We start from the raw sequence: 16,801 nt of genomic DNA on the forward strand, positions 1-16,801 counted from the left end.
TGGGATCTGTAAGCTGCCACAGCCAATGGAAGGCCTGCTGGTGAGTTGAGACCCAGTGCAAATAAGCCCCAAAGTGGGACAGAGGTCGGGTTTCCATAAGCACCAGTGGTTTGTTTGGCGGGCACCTTCCAAAAGCTGATCTTCAGTACACGTCAGCAAAGACGCTCCAACAGCGAAAGGTGATGTCGGTTGTCTCAGGTGCTGGTCAGAGTCAAAAAAAATTAGGGTGGCCAAGAATAGAACAGGGATTCTGCATGTACAATTCTCTTTCGGGAACTAAAGAGACGAGAGAAGGGCGTTTAATTCCTTTCCTTTTCTGTGACATCGCCAAATGACGAAACACTTCACCGTGTTATCGCTCGCAGCCTGGCACGAATAATGGATCAATTTCCTGACACGTTCACAAACACAGACGTCATAAAATTACTAAGCATGATTATAACACCAGGAAGTGTTCAGTCACTAAGGCTGTGATTATATGTTTTCCATGCTGTGTTTCTGAAGGTCAAGCTCCAAAGGTAGATCTAAATCCAGGTCAAAGGACACTTCCTGGACATGATTTGTGGTCCCCTGAATTTTTGCTGTGTCTGTACAATACAAATTACTTTGAGCAATTTCATTAAAATCGTGTTCATTAAAATTTGGGGCGGGGGTTTGTATGAACAAAGGTTTTTAATGTAGTGCAGATAAAAAAAAATTGATGGGTTACGTTTTCCTTTCTTTTTGCAACCTGAAGAAGAATATTTCACAATGCGATGAATCATCTGACATTCACTAGTACGTCCGTAGTGTGAAACAAAGAACCCGGGACATAGAGTTTGCGTCCAAAAATGTGATTTCTGAAAACCACGACGTCTTTAAAGACAGTAAAATAACCCATTAAAGTCTTTTTTTCTCTACAGATCTGAAGAAGCAAATGTGACGGTCATAAAGAAGACAATTTTCATGTCCGAGAGACCCACGAACATGGTGCCTCAGAATAAATCCACATTCACAGGACGGTAACATTATTTGGAAATTATAGCGTCTTAAAACTAACCAAATCTGTGGAAAATGGGCACTCGTCGCTTCCTTGGAAGGCCTTTGGGAAAATACGTCTCCAAGTGTCCCGAGGAGCCAGCACTTCGGAGAGAGGGCAGGAACCTCGTGTCCTTTCTCTCTTACGTCTGGTCATGTCTAACGTGGGAGTTCGTTGAGCCTGACAGGCAGATCGTCCTTAAAGGCAGCTGATCTCATTCCCCGTGGGCGCCGAGTTCCTCCTTCCTGAACTTGTGGGTGAGCCCAGAAGCTCTGGCGCTGCCCATGACTCACCCCGCCCCCGCCCTACTGTGTGCAGGCGCCCTGAGAAGGCCCGCAGAACCCCGTGGCCACCAAGCAGCGGAACGGCGTCTTCTGCGATTAGACAGCTCCTAGAAGGCAGACGCAACAGCGAGGGCTCTCTCCTAAGCCTCTGTGGTTCACGCGAAAAGCATTCTTCCAATTGTCGCAGATATGAAATACCCTGCGTTTTCCAGTCAACGATGAAAAGCTCAGGGTCCTATTTTTGAAAAGCTCAGGGTCCTATTTTTGCAGGAGATGCTGGCACCGTTTGAGTTCGAGGGGAAAGCATTCGAAACTTGAGTGGTATGTATATTTATTCTGTGTCTAAATCTTGCACACGAAGGAGAGATTTTTTTTTCAGTTATTCAGGTTTTATCAGGGTACAGAAAGTCAAGACGGATGGTGCGCTCTCCAAATAAAATATTTTTTATTACGTTGACTGGATGCTTAACAAATAGTTATTTTTGGGAGTGTAAAATGGACTGCCTTAGCTCCTCCGCCCCTCGGCCCCCCTCGTCTGTGAAACGACCTGCGTGCCAGGTGCCACCCTCGTGCCTTAGGAATTCAGAAGCCTGGCCAAAAGGAAGCGCGCTAATGTCCTCTGTGGATCTGTTTTCTCAGAAGCCTTTCCTGTCCTTTTCTTTTAAAAAATTCTACATCTCCACCCCCATCCACCACTGCGTCCCTAGCATGCCGTCCCCATGATCGTTCCTGTGGGGTCCCTAATAGTATCTCTCAGCCCCTCGCTTTCGGCTCTCCCTACATGCTGCTCCTTCCCCTGGAAGGACCTTCTTCCTCAGTCCTATTAACTGCCTCTGCTCCTTTATGGGCCAAGTTCAAGTATCACCCATCTAGGGTCCCTGAGAGCCCCATCGGCCACAGATGCTGCACCCCCTCCATCCTCTGCAGACCCCGAGGACCCTCCCAGCATTCTGTGCATGCCGCTGCCACGGCACCTGTCATGCTGAACTGTAAGTGTTGACTTACAAGCCTGACTCGACCATATTTATAATGCTATATATATTTTGATTCTGTAAGTTCTGGCAGAGTGCCTCGCACATGGTAAGTGTTATTAAATGCCCCCCGAATCAACCAATCGACTTAATAAAATTAGTCAAATATTTTGCACATCATCTAATTATAATTACCTGCCTCTTTTGGTACCCTTTAAAAAAATTATTGCTCCCCAATGAACAAATACATGGGAGAAATATTCATCCATCTGATAGTTCTCTGTTCAATAGCTTACCAAAAGAGCTGACGTGGAAAAATGCAGGAACCTGTCTGTATACTATGTTTGTGGACTAAGCTCCTTGATCTTGTGGTTTTTTTTGTTTGTTTGTTTGTTTTTTGTTTATTTTTTGTTTTTGTTTTTGTTTTTGGGTGGGAGGGAGATAAAACATATAAGTAATAAAACTGGAAGTTATTTTCTAAAATAGCCATCGCCCGATCTTCATGGATTGGTTGATGTCTTAAGATGGCCAACAACACACTGGTCAGAGCAGATAAACCCCATTCCTTTTAGGAAGCTGAACAGTGGTCCAGGTTAGTTTGGCCCCCAGGAAGGAAACTCTTCGTCCACAGGAAGCAGGGTGGAGAGATTGCTACCATATACCAGCAGCAAAGTCTTGAAAAGAAGGTCCAAAGCCTAAGAGGTTAGAGACGCCACGTTTCCTTGTTTGCCCGAGACAGCCCCAGTGTGTGCAGGTAGTTTGAGCACAACTATTTGTAGTGCCCTGTTTCCATCTTAAAGGTGGTGTCCCAGGTAGGTCATCGCACTGGGAGGAGGAAAAGAGATGGCGACTCACGTGCATACAGATGCTGTGCTCACGAGTACTCCACACATCCCTCGCATTTCTTGTCCTCTGTCCACGAAGGAAGAACAGTCTCTCTTCCGGTGGTGGTACTAACTGGATCGTCTTGCATCCGGGGTAGTCATCTCCACTCTTAACTCATCCAATATCGCTTCTTCCGTTATTTATTTTATTAGATAATTTTGAATGAACTATACTATTTAATTCATTAAGTAAATTATGGAAGTCATTTGCAAGGAGTTGTTTGTCCTTTCGTGTAGCCATTTTTTTTTTTAAACGACTTGGAGCTGAAGTGGAAGCACACAGCCTCTTCCCCAGAGATCATTCTCGCTTGATCTTCCAAAATAATAAGTGCCAGTAACTTCAGGGGGAAAGTAGGGCAGGGGCAGGACAGGCATGCACAACAGCATGGAATAATTCTTCTTAGATGGCTATCCTGTCTCAATGAAAGTTTGGATCTTCTCAGTTTAGAGAAACAGCTCGTTGGCCTTGAACGTGGTATGGGGTCAAGGCTGGGGAAGGGAGGGCCGCGGTGACTGTGAGCTCATCATCTAAACGGAACCCTTTGGGTTCAGTGCACAAGTACAAATCATCCTGGGAAAATCCAAAAGTTCAAGCTGCAGAGTTTTCCTGTTTCAAGAGCAACGATCAAAGGTTTTATCAGGAAGATGGAATGATTTGTCTGGTAAATGGAGAAAGAATATACAGTGATAGAAGCAGCTCAGATAAGCACTGGAGAATCTCAGAAATGTGAGGTTATACGTTGTTACTCGGACTCGATGAAGCTGTAGCATTAGAGGACTTGACAGGCTCTTCCTTCCAGCCAGCAGAAAGATCCTGCATGAAAGAGACAAGCCAAGGCTGAAAGTAGCGTGTCTGAAAGAGGATTTATTGAATGTCTATTCTGCCAAGCACTGTGCTCATCAATGGCTGACATGTCCTTGCTCGGACAGACCTTACATTCTAATTCAGAGAGAGATGCTTTTAGGAAATAAAGTCAGATAGTGACAACTTAGTAAGGGAAAAGGAAGCAGGATAAGGGGCGAGGGGATGATATGTGCTTTTGTTATAGATAGGACAATCAGGACATCTGAGGGGACAGTTCCTGGGCAGAGATCTCAACAAGTATACATTCCTCAAGAAAGGAGCATGGCTGGTATTTCAAGGAATAGCAAGCTAGGTGGCCCCCGTGACAGAAGCGTAGTGAGCAAGGAGAGGTAGAAACGGAGGAGGTAGACCAGATTGTGTCGGGAGACGATTATGATATTTACAGAGAAGACGGTGGCAGAATGATTAGACTATCTCGGGGCTGGCGGTGGAAGGGATGATGTTTTCCAATCTGAGATACGTTTTTGAGGTAGAGTGAACACATTACCTGAAGAACTTGGTTCAAAATGTAAGAGAAAAAGAGGAGTGTTTAGGAGACACGTTGGCAGAGAGTCGCCAGCTTAATCCTGAATCTCGTGGGGACGTTAATGTCACCATCTCCACCTCAAGTCAAGGTTAGTGCCCACGAAGGCAGAAAGCTCAGGGAATTTAGGAGGAAATAAGAATGAGACCAGGCTTCTTCCAAGCTTCTCCGGCTACACATTCTTTGCCAGACAAAGGGAATTGTCCCGCTGTGAAGACAGGGATGTGGGGTAGCCTAAGCGTAAGGATGAGGAATGCATTATCCGGGCCTCCGTCCAGAAAGGTAAGTTTTCAAATTGCCTCGAGTAACCGGCCAAGAATATGGGTGCAGCCTCTGAACGAGGATCTGTGAGATGAGAACATCACGGAGATGTGTTTCTAGGCGATAAAATGGTCTAGATTCAGAGCGCCGTGAACCGACAAGGGAGGTGGCCTTGATGCTGGCCATGGAATGGATCACAAGCACCTAGACCCAAAGAAAATAGACCAGCAGCCTACTAAATTTTTTAAGTGAGCGGTACTGCCAAAAACACCCCTACGACCGGCCAAAAGGGCCTGTATTTCTCAAGCCCTAAGATAATTCCAAGGATCCAGCAATCACATCAACAGGAAGCGGGCTACTCAAGTGGTCAGGCCCAGCAACTGCATCCTTTCCAAAGTCTATCTCCGCGGAAGACAACAGACAAGGGAAAGCCATTCATCGGGTAGAACCAGGGGTGTTCTCATTAGTTGACCAAAGAACACCTTCCATTGCCAGGACAGGTTGTCCTTGTTATTGATGGCCAGCAGAGGATGATATGTGCCATGACCAGCGATTTCTGCAGGCTTCACATTGCCCACTTTCCCAAATGGAAGTTTTATTTCATCTATGCGGGTCTCTATTAACTTTCGTTAATGGAAGTGTTAGGGATCCTGCGTTCCCCCAGAAAGTGAACCCCGATCAAAAGCATATGTGCTGTTATTACTCTATTCGGATGTGTGAATGATGGGAACAGGGCTGAGAGGCAGAGGGAGTGCATTAGCTAAGGAAGGAAAGCCAAGGCAGAGTCATAGTATCGAGCTGGCGGCTGCTAAGTGCCTGTATTTATTTTATCGCACGGGGCTGTCGTTCGGGAAGCCATGTAAAGTGTGTCTCAAAGGCGTACGCCGGCGAGATATAGGGATGCAAGGTTTTCATTAGCTCTCATCTCCCAGCAGTCACACGTTTACCCTCCGGACTTCAATACTTTTTCACTGTGAGTTGTGCATAAATGGGAACCAAGTAAAGACCCGCAGTAATCCCACGCACACCGAGAGGGAGGCCACAAGGCAGGACCGGGCTGCACCTTCAAGACGCTGATGGACTCCCACGTGCAGGATGGCATCATGACGGTGGGAGAGAAAAAGAGGCAGGTCAAGCTGAGTGCATCTGAGGTGCTACGCAAGAGGTGCCTGGCACTTTAGGGTTACTTCTTGGATGGTGAGAGACATACCTGGCTCTGGTGAAGGGGACCACCTATGACACAGTAATCCTAGATTCAGAGTTGGGGTCACTAGCTGGGTGAGAATTTGTCTTACCTCTCTTTTTGCAGGAACTTCATATAGTTTGTGTAATTGAGAGTTTTTGAAAGCCTACGTACAGAAACGGGGTATGAACAATGCTGTGTAACGACGGGTAGACTGCAGTTGCCTCCCCATTACACTGGCCCCCGGCATCGTGTAGTTGCCCATGTCATATCTGTGGGCTTGACGTCAAGATCCTCTTCCAGGGGTGAGCTATAGTTGGGGTAAGCTCATCAACATTATCGCGACTCTTGGGGGCCACAATGATTGGCCCAGGAACGTTCAGTAGCCCAAGCCCAAGACAACCCAACCTAACGACAAATGTACAAGACTTCTGTACAGTGGGGAACTGGACTGGACTGTGCATTTTGCAGCTGGGAGCCTAGAACTACTGCATCCATCTCGTTCACCACGAAGGAAGACAGCTGAGCATGAAGCCAGCTCATGGAGAACGCACAACGGTGAGAATATAACAAAAGAGTATGGTCGACACACCAAACACACTGCCTGAAAAGCAGGTTAAAGTTCACATGAAGTACTGAGTCTTCTTCCTTGTTTAGACGACTTCGAGTTGAGTTTTCCTTCCCTTGTACCCCAAAACACCCTAGTTAAAATGGTCATTGTTGGGTCAAAGCTGAGGATAATTCTGCCTGGGTTATAAACCACTAAGTGGTGTGTTTACAGAGCCATAGTAGTAACTCAGGAGACTGTAAATGTGTGGTGGGTGGAGGAGACACGTGTGAACCACCAACTTCAGTTAGGGAGACTGGGTTATCGGTTCCAGCTATAGTTGCGAGGAGGCAAGATTGGAATATGACCTTCAACTACCCGAGTTAAAACTGAGTCAACCAAACTGTAAATATACAAAGAATGAACGTATTATCAGAAGGGATATGAACAGCATGCGACCTAGAAATACCAGGATGGAAAAATAAGTTTTCGTATTTATCCAGGATTATCCACGGATCTGAAATACTGGGTTTAAGGTCATGAGCATTCTTATCCCCAGAAGGATTTTCAAATAATCATCAAGCCAATCTATCTCTCTTTGCTTGGATTCTATACTTTTTGAAAATTGAAAATGAATAAAGTATAAACTCGCCAGAAAGAAATAGCTCCCAAGGTAAATTTTTCTTTTGGAAGAGCAGCTATAAAATTAATGCTAACACTTGGGCATATTAAAATAAAGCCAGGCATCATTTTTTTCAGCTGGGTGGTTTCTCATACACTGATTAGTTCTAGTGCATTAGTGGAGTGGTAATGTTTTGGCATCGATTCACAAGATCATATTTCTAGACATTTATCCTAACCCTGTGAAATGTAAACTTTGACAATTTTATTAGTGGCCTAATAAATAAGACTCACATTATTACAGCTCTGATCTGGGAATAAGAATATTCATCATCATCATCATCATCATCACCATCATCATTATCTGAAAGCTGGGAGAGGGGTTATGGTGATGATAGATAAAATATACATAATTGTCTTCTCCATTATATGTGCCTATCATAAACACCTCAGGTATTAATACAACATATCATGATACACTGCATATGTTATGCTCAGTAAATATTTGTAAATTATTTGGATGGATACACTGATGAATGAATGATCAAAATCAACACATAGTTAAACCAGGATCAAACCGAAGCAAAACAAAATCTTAACACAGAGAATTATAAAGTTTACGAAGCATCTACACATATATTATCATTTTCAATCTGCACGATAGGTAAGGTCAGGAATACTAACCACATATAAAGAGAAAGTGAGGTTTGATGAGATTCCCACAAGGACACAGCTGATGGTTAAGAGGGTGGACCCCGGGGTAAGAGAACTTGCATCGAAACCTAGCTCCCTCACTTACTAACTGGACCAATGCCATAGCTTTCTCGTCTATAAATGGGGAAAAATAATGGCAGCTACCTCAAAATTCTGCTTGAGAGGTAAATGAGAAAATTCACGTCAATGCTTGGGATGGTTTCAGGGATGTAATGAACATCAACTATTATTGTTGTTTTCGCTGTTGAGTGCCTTACATTATGTCACAAGCTAGTGTTTGGATCGAGGCTTAAAGAGGGACATAATGAAAACTAAAATGGCATCTCCTGGAAACAAAGTCTCATTGAGATTCGACCTGCAATAGGAGAGCCATCAGGGGTCTTTTGCATGACTCTCTCTCTCTGTGGCCACATATGCTCTCATTTTCGTTTCTGTCTGTACGTCCACTGCATTGCTTCTCTCCGCAGAAGGAATCTCTCATCATGCTCATCCATAGCAAATGGCCAAAGGGACAGTCCCAGCCTTAACTCCATATATTACTCCAGTCCAAGCACCTACCATCGTCTGCCTACGAACCTGGACATGGAGAGGAAACTGTGGATGGTTTGGAAGGAACCTGTGGATAGACCAATTTGACCAGAGTGGTGTTTCCAAAGAAAGGAGCGGGGAGACATGAGATTTAGAAATAATAATAGATAAGTGATGGCATCTAATCCCTAATGGAAGGTTTCAGACTTTCCTTAAAGGGCAATGGGGCAGTAATTAAAGGCTCTTGAATCAGAGATAGCCATTTATAGAACACGCATTGGTGAAGTAGCCACCCCGCTCAGAAGTTTGCATTAATCATGCAAAGAGATATCATGGACATTTGGTTCGGCTATGATGTTTCGGTTTGATGGGATGGAGAGAAGAGTGGAAACAGGGACCCCAGCAGGGAACTGGGGGAGAGCTGAGGATGGAGATGACTCGGGCTGAGCTGGGATGCCAGCGGGGGCCGTTAAGACGGAAGACAGCGGGGAGAGGCACTGAAGAGCAGGGACTGACCGGACTCGGAGGCGGAGCAGACATGGTGGGAAAGAGGACGGTCGGAGGTCATTTCAAGGTGCTCAGTGTGGGCGATGGAGAGACTCATGATACCACGGACAGGAAAAGAAAGAGGAGGAAAAATTGGCTTGGAGACGGAGATAACGAACTCTTTTTTCGAGGTAATAGCTGCCCGTTGAAGATGACAATCCAAAAGAGAAGAACAGAGTTTTCTCTCTATCCCTACAGAGAATGTGTCCCATCAGATAGGAAAGAATGGCTTATAAGTTAACGAGAAAAACAATGTGCATATTATTTGATTTGCTTCTAAACTAAAATTGAGCTTTGTATTATTACTTCAATTTATGAGTTTTAAATAATACATTTACTTTTAAGGCACATCCTCCCTCCCCAAATTTAGTTAATCATACCAATCCGAGGTGACAGTTGGGAGAGTCTCAGAAATGTCACCGTGATGTTGGCAGTCCCTCCCGCCACTGATGACCTCTGTATTTCAGATGCTCCGAGATGGTATATGCTCGATTTAAACATGCAGACATTTAATCAAAAATAAAAATCCCTGTTCGTCCCTATTAGGAGTGTTGTGTTTTTGTCTTGTGTACCGTGTTTATGTTTGTTTGCCTTCGATGAGTTCAATGACGGAATATTCCCTTCTGTGCATGTCCCATTCAACCGGCCACGGCTCACTCTTCTGCGTGCTTTCCACCCTCTACGCATGGCCTCTGTCCGTACTCTGCCCAACTGTAGGGCTTTCATTAGCCCAAACTCCCTGGGCTGCTCTATTCCCTCCACGCATGCCTAGTCAACTATGCAGTCATTACTTTTCTCATATAGAAACGGTCTTAACTTAGAAGGTTACGCCTTCTTCAAAGGGAGGGAGGAAACGTAGGATGAGGGAAATGAAACTCTTTATCCCTTTCAGAGGCATTTTAACAGCTTTTAAAAAATCTTCGGTCTTTTCTTGACATACATGTAGTATTGTTTCGTCCTCAGTGCTCATATACATTGAGAACCGCTTGTTTGTGAAAAATGACGAAGAGCGAAGTATATTTTCATTCCATTATCTCACCTCTTTAGCTTCCCCAAATGTTGGGGTATAAATAACCCCGTAATTTTAGCACTGGGGGGTGGAATGAGTTTTTTTTTTTATAAGTGGTAACAGGTGGAAAACATGCTCTAGCAATTGAATTGGGTCAACCCAATGCCCCTTAAACTTCTAATGAAAATTCCACGTGCATATTTGATCATTTTAAGTGTGGGGGACTTTTCGACTGGCTCAGAGACAGCTTGAGAGAACAGATAAACTATGTGTCTCATGATTTTTTAAAAAGATAGAATTTAGTATTAATTTGATTTGGTGCCAGGGGCGGGATGAGAAAAATATGAAGTCTTTTTCAACTTCATGGGCAGATTACTTTGAAACGCGAGTCTACAAACTCACCGAAATGATTACTTCATTTTTTTTTTTTTTAAATGTTGGTTAACTGCGGCTGAATAGCGTTTTTGTTGAATTCTGCCTTCCCCTCTTTTCCTAAAATTCTAAAGCCCAAATGTCAAAAGGAAACTAAGCTCAGAATTGGGATATAAAAAGGAAAAAATTCAGATAGGTTTCTGGCACCAGCTGGCTTCAGAAATGCAAGCCAGGCAGTGCTTTGCGTTTTGTTCAGAATAGTTGGAAGTCTACCTAAATTTCAGAGATGCCTACCTCTGGGAACCAGAGCACCAGGCGAAGGGACCTGCCAGTTCTTGGGAAAGGCGGTGAGTGCAGCCAGCAGCGCTCTTCCTGCCGTGAGGTGCTCGGTTGTTCGGTGCTGCCCGCCCACGTCGCCGTGTCCCACACCCGCCACTGGGACCCGAGCAGAATAAACACCGGGCAGGGCTTTTCTCTCTGACAGACTGAAAACACATGATCAAAGAGCAAGATTTGGTGATTTACAGCTGCCCCGAGATTTCGAACAAGCTCATCTTCCTAATGGAGGGTGTCAACTGTGTGTCCTGTCTGTCCCCGGGAGGGCTGATGGCTGAGGGGAAGGGCAGAAGACAGCAGGCGAGAAGAGTGCCATCTTGGTTGCTGGGCTTGGATCTGAATTTGCACTGGGACCTTGAAAAAGGGTCACCTTCCAGTGCCTCGGTTTCTCAGTGCATCAGGTCCCTGGTGTCTCTGAAAGCAGGGCGGGGACTAAAGCGTGGCTAACATGTTACCTCCGGTTGCTGTTTATTTTCTCTTCCTGTTTTCTCTGTTGCCGCGTACATCCTAGCCTGGCTTTAGGGCCTGGTTTGGGGGAGGGAAACAAGCAACAAAAGGATGGGGAAGGTGCGCTGCCAAGTTTAGGACCCACTCGATCCCGTGCCAACTGCCTCTTCAGCTCTGTCTGTTTATTCTTGGCAAAATGAAGCTTCCTGTTTTTAAGACAAACAGCTTATAAAAAACGCTTATAAAGGCTGCTTGGACATCAAAACACCCTTGCCAAACAATATTTTGATGATTTAACATGTAAATGCATCAAAACAATGCGAGCAACATTTCCTATAAAGTTATGTGTGGGTTTTAAAAATTAAGGGGATCGTGCTTAGCCAAACGGACTTTGATTTTTGAAGATCAAAAACATCTGAAAACTAGTTTGAGAGGTTTGCTAAGTCTAGAATGAGGCAACCCAATCACGCTCATCCGAAGCACGAGCAAACAATTTGTTATTCGAAGAGCTCACGGATGTGATTGCTCTTCAATCTCTGGGCTTGTGACTCTCGTAGCCAAAGTAATCTTTATGAAGTAGTGAAGCCCCTGAAACAGTCTAAGGACTAGAGCCCTCAGCCTGTCCACAGGGGTGGAGGGGGGTCAAGGCCAGGCCCCTCAGCCCCTCGGTGCAATTGTTTTCATCCTCCATCCCTGCCCTAGGAGATGTGAGATTCCCCATCACTGCTGATTGGATGGGTGGTTTTTGTCAGATAGGAACATAGCTATCGAATCTCCGACTCCTATTTTCAAATCTCTAAGTCTACTTCTAGATTCAGAAACCGATAAGGCTGTCACCTCGTTGGGATGGATTGGTCCTCAGATGTGTAATTTTTTTCCCACTCAGAATTCTGTACGTCCATGGATATATTGGGAAGTACACAAATTCCATATTATCCCCAACGAGATCTCCTACAGAGCTCCCATTGTGACAACTATAGCAGACAATAGATTTAGGTTCTGGACCAATGCACAGATTTTATTAAGCATCTACTATGAGTAAGTTTTATAATAAGTAAAGTTCTGAATAAAAATATGAATAAAAGACAGTCTTTTGACCTTAAGGAACTTTGAGAATAACGGAGGGAGTTCTGTGGGGATAAGGATTTGAGACTCTGTGTGATAGAACCTCACGGAAGACACCTATGAAAATCCAGATTTTTCAGATGAGAAAGAAATTTCTCCCTGGAGAATCATCACAATGCTTTTGGAATATGCGGTACTTATGGGAAAGGATAGGTAAAGTTTTAGTCATAAATGTGGGAAGAGGCAGAAGCATTCGGGTTGAATAGAATAATTACAAAGTCCCGAAGAAGTGAAACACGTGGTTAAGTTAGTATAAAGATCTAGAAAAGTTGGAATAAAAGACCAGCATGGTGTTTTCCAGCTGTAGTCCTCTGAGAGATGTATGATTCTTGAGGAAAGGCATTAGATAATTAAATTTATTAGGAAAGTTTTGTGTCAAAAAACGCTAAAATCTGAAAAACTGCAGGATTTTTGGGAACGTCGAACAGACTTCTTTCCAAGAGAAGGTATAAAAAGACAATATGCATTTAATTCATTTGACAAATATATGCAGCAAAAAGGTGGTATTACTAGATTGGTAGATCAGAAAAAGACAGTAGTTGTAAGAGTTGTAAAAACGTAATGAGCTTTAATATGTAAATTGACATTATTTGTTCTAAGCATAGTGTCTGGCACATATATGATAAATGTTCATTTTTGTTATAGTTTTTGCTACTTGGACAAGGCATTTGACAAGGATTTTCATGGTATCTTTGTAGACAAAGGGAATACCTATCATCCGGATGATACGGCCGATTGCTCCTAGGTTACAAACCTGCATAGCATGCGGCTGTATTGAATATTGTAGGCAACCGTAACACAATGGTAAGTACTTGTGCATTTAAACATAGAAAAGATACAGTAAAAATATGGTTATGGTACTTTTACGCTACAACATTAGATCATCACTGGGCGAGAGGCATTTTTCAACTCCATTATAATTTTATGGGACCACCATCATATACCCAGTCTGTTGTTGACAAAAACATTTTTATATTGTGCATGGCTATACTTGGTAGTTTTTTTATTTGAAAGAGGGCTTAGACTCGATTTGTATAATACCATGGGGTGGAATTAGGGCCAATAATTCTTTAAGTCTTTTCAGAAATGTTTGTTGAATGTCAGCTCTGTGGTGAGCCAGGAAACAAATATGAATACGAGGAGGTCCTGCCTAAAAGAGCTCAGGGTTTATAGGCTGACAGAAACAAAGGTAGCCATGATGCAGCATGATTCATGGGACATTAGTTGCGCAAGGGAAGAATGAGCAATTAACTTTGCCTGACAGGGATTTTTTTTTTGACCAATGTTATAGCTCACAGATTTTAAGTATTCTCGTAGTTCTGTAAGATTTACCAAAAAAAAAAAAAATCGTTTAGAAAAAAGTGCCAGCATCTTGTAGCTCTTGTCCTGTAGCTTTTCTTTCCCCAGAGATAACCACTGTCACTTCTTTTAGCTGATTATTGTACTGCTTATTTCCATGTCTTTAATGGCACAGTTGCATTGCTACTTCTTGATTTTTCAGTTTTAGAATTTATCTATTGGCTTTCCCTTAGGAAAGAGGAGACTTTGCCCTATTCCTTTCACCGCACGTGTGTACCCTTCCGCCCGCCAGCCTCTCCGTAACATTACGTTGCATTTCTGGTTCAAGCAAATATTCTGTTATCATGGTTATAAAAATCATATTCATAGATGAGTCATGTAAAATCTGTTTACGTTTCCTTTTCTGCACAACTTGTAATTTTCCCTAGAATTACTTTTTTTTGCTCATTTCTAAATTTACTTCGTTTTATATGTACTTGTTACTAATTCAACCTCAAACACTTTGTCATTTGTCTGAAATTTTTTCTTAAGACATTCAGGGCCAGTTGATTGCCATTCAGTCTCATCTTCCAGAATTTCTTCCCAAGCCTTCTGAGCTCCTCGAACTGGACTGGTGGTCGCCATGTTCCTAGGGCATAGCTCCATCCTGGCATCTCTTTGCCCAGCCATCTTGAAAATTCCTTTGCCTTTTTCCTGTTTGAGTTTCCCACTTCCTGGATGCCATGTCTTCTCTTAGTTAATAACCTTTCTTGGATGATCACATGATCTAGTTATTTTCCATGCAAGAGAAACTGCGAGATAAATATTCGAGATGTCGTTGACCTGATAATATCTTTATCTTACCCTCGTATTTGATCGACGGTTTATCGGGGTCTAGACATCTAGGTTGGAGATCATTTCCCTTCAGAATTTGCAGCCTTTGCTTTATTGCCTTTGACCTCTCGGGGTTGCCGAGAAGTCTAAAAAGTCTGGCTGATTCCTGATCCTTTGTATATGACCTATTTTTCTTTTTCATCGTTGAAAACCTTTAAGTTCTCTCTGTTGAAATTTCACAATGATTTACTTTCATAGGAGTCTACTCATATTTCCTTAACTGGGTATTCGGTAAGCTGTTTCAATCTGGTCTTTCCATTTTGGAAACTTTTCTTGAATCATTTTATTGATGTTTTCCTCCTCTCCATATCTCTATTCTCCCTGGAACTCCCGTTTTTTTTTGTTTGGATTTTGGACTACTCGTTCTAGTCCTATGATGTCCATACATTTCTCTTCTACTAACAACGTCTTCCTTCCTTTAAAAAATAATCTCTGATTCTCATTGCATGGTTGCATTTATATTTTATCTCCCTGATAACAGTAATAAAAAGTTGTCGATATCGAAGTCTTCTATTCTCTGCAAATCATCGTCTTAGCCGAGTTGCTTTGTGTGATGGATTGGGGGAGGAGCATGGGTTCTTCTTGGTTCTACATTTTCCGTGTTGGACGCTCTCCTCCAGGGTCTGGCAATTTTCGCGTGTAAGAGCAGGGCACTCAGAAGCTGATTTGCTGTTCCAAGAGCATGAACGAGGACTGTTAACCGTCAGTTTTACTGTAGAGTGATTTGGCTGGGTGGTTTTAATGGAGAATCTCTGCTGTCAATTTCTTTCTATCCTTCTTTTTGGCAAAGAAATATTTCCCATGGAAGATTTTTTTTTTTTTAAATGTCATGCCCAGCAGCTAGTGTTCTGAGAGCCAAGAGGACACACAGAGAGAGGGTGTTTGCTTTTAGCGTGCACTGCACTATTTTTTAAAGTAAGACATCTGCACCATCAGCTGTGCCTGCTGCTTCTTAAGGTCCTGTGTTTTGCTCCTTCTAGACAATAAACTGGGGTGGAACAGTCTGGCATAGTGAGCCAGGGAACTGGCGATCTGCCCGTTTCTTATAAAAAATGCTTCCAACCGATTTTTAAAATTTATCCACTCCCTTCTACTCCTACTTCTCAAGGTACCAGATGAGGCCAAATTTTGAGCCTTTGGAGATTATGTACTATAAATCTGGGTTTGTTTTCAGTTTTCTCCATGCTGGCTTAGTCCTTCTTTTCCTTGGGTATCTAACTCATTTACTGTTTATCTATCTACTTTCCAGCTTACAGAATTTTCTTCTCTCTTGTTCCCCTTATCTTTGAGAGTTTATATATATATATATATATATTTACTTCGAGATCAATTCTGTGTCCGATCTGGGATGTTCGCAGAGAAAGGGACATTTGCAAAGGACTTTGAAGAATAAGTCGGGTTTTTTCCAAGCCGTGAAAGGGCTAAGGAAGAGCAACAAAAACAGAAACAACAAGAGAGATGTGAATGCTTCCATGGAGAATTCAGGAAACGGTGAGCGTGGCCAGGCCATTGGCTGTCTGTCACTGGGTCGGCTGTGGGAGTAATTAGCAAGACTGGAAATAGAGAGCGAGCACACACTGTCATTGGGTAGGGATGGGGAGGGAAGAGAGTGGTCAAAATGATTCTGTAGCTTCCAGATTGGAAAAGTGGGTGTAAGGCAATTAATAAAACCAAGGGGGGCATTTTCTTTACCACATTAGAAGTCATGAGTCTCCCACAATAGGCAAGGTTTCCTTGAGATACGGTGCCTGATCCTTCCATGCAGCTGTTAAGCCCTTGGGTGGACGGTGGTAGAAAAGCTTCCAGATTGTTTGGCCTATGACAGATGCCAATGATTTTCCAGCATACGCGTGTCCCTCTGTTAAGCTATTTGATCTCAGGTGAGGTCTGAGAAGTGCAGAAAGGAGGGGGAAGAGAGAGGAAGCAAAAAGTAAAAAGGCAGAGAAAGAAGAGACAAAGAAAAAAGCACTCGTGATGATGACGTCATCGGTGCGTTGTAAAACTGAGCTTTAAATCTGCGAGAGTCATTTCTGTTCTCTCTCAATGGGGGAGAAACACGCTGAGCTCTTGGGGTCGGTGACTAACATGTCTACCAGATGGATGCTGGGGTTGGCTGCTGGAGAAGAGTGTGTTCCATCACGGGGTTTAAGACGCAACGATGCACTATTAAACCTGTCTGTAACACAATAAGCAAGATGACATCATGTCCCTGGGTGTGTGTGACTTCATCAAGAATGCGTGCCCTGCTGTGTAGAAAAAGGGGAACCCCAGGATACAGACGATGAGCTAGTGCCTTATACACAGCTGCCCTCCCCCCATGCTGCTTCTCTCTCTTCTCGCAAACCCAAAACGTTCTTTAAAAGAGGAAAAGAGAAAAACCCCATATTTTATGGAG

General features: G+C 43.4%; 1 protein-coding gene across 2 annotated transcripts in view; it reads left to right on the forward strand.

The window, feature by feature from the left end:
• The window catches only part of LOC120619176 (uncharacterized), a 54,508-nt gene extending 53,105 nt beyond the window's left edge, over positions 1-1,403 (forward strand). For both annotated transcript variants that reach the window (XR_005657385.1, XM_039883401.1), the window contains one exon: positions 886-1,403. The gene's annotated coding sequence lies outside the window, so the exon portion shown is untranslated. The remainder of the gene's footprint in view (positions 1-885) is intronic.
• Positions 1,404-16,801: the final 15,398 nt, after the last annotated feature.

The sequence above is a fragment of the Pteropus medius genome, unplaced genomic scaffold (assembly GCF_902729225.1).
Source record: "Pteropus medius unplaced genomic scaffold, Ma_sr-lr_union100, whole genome shotgun sequence".
In the NCBI taxonomy this organism is placed as follows: domain Eukaryota; kingdom Metazoa; phylum Chordata; class Mammalia; order Chiroptera; family Pteropodidae; genus Pteropus; species Pteropus medius.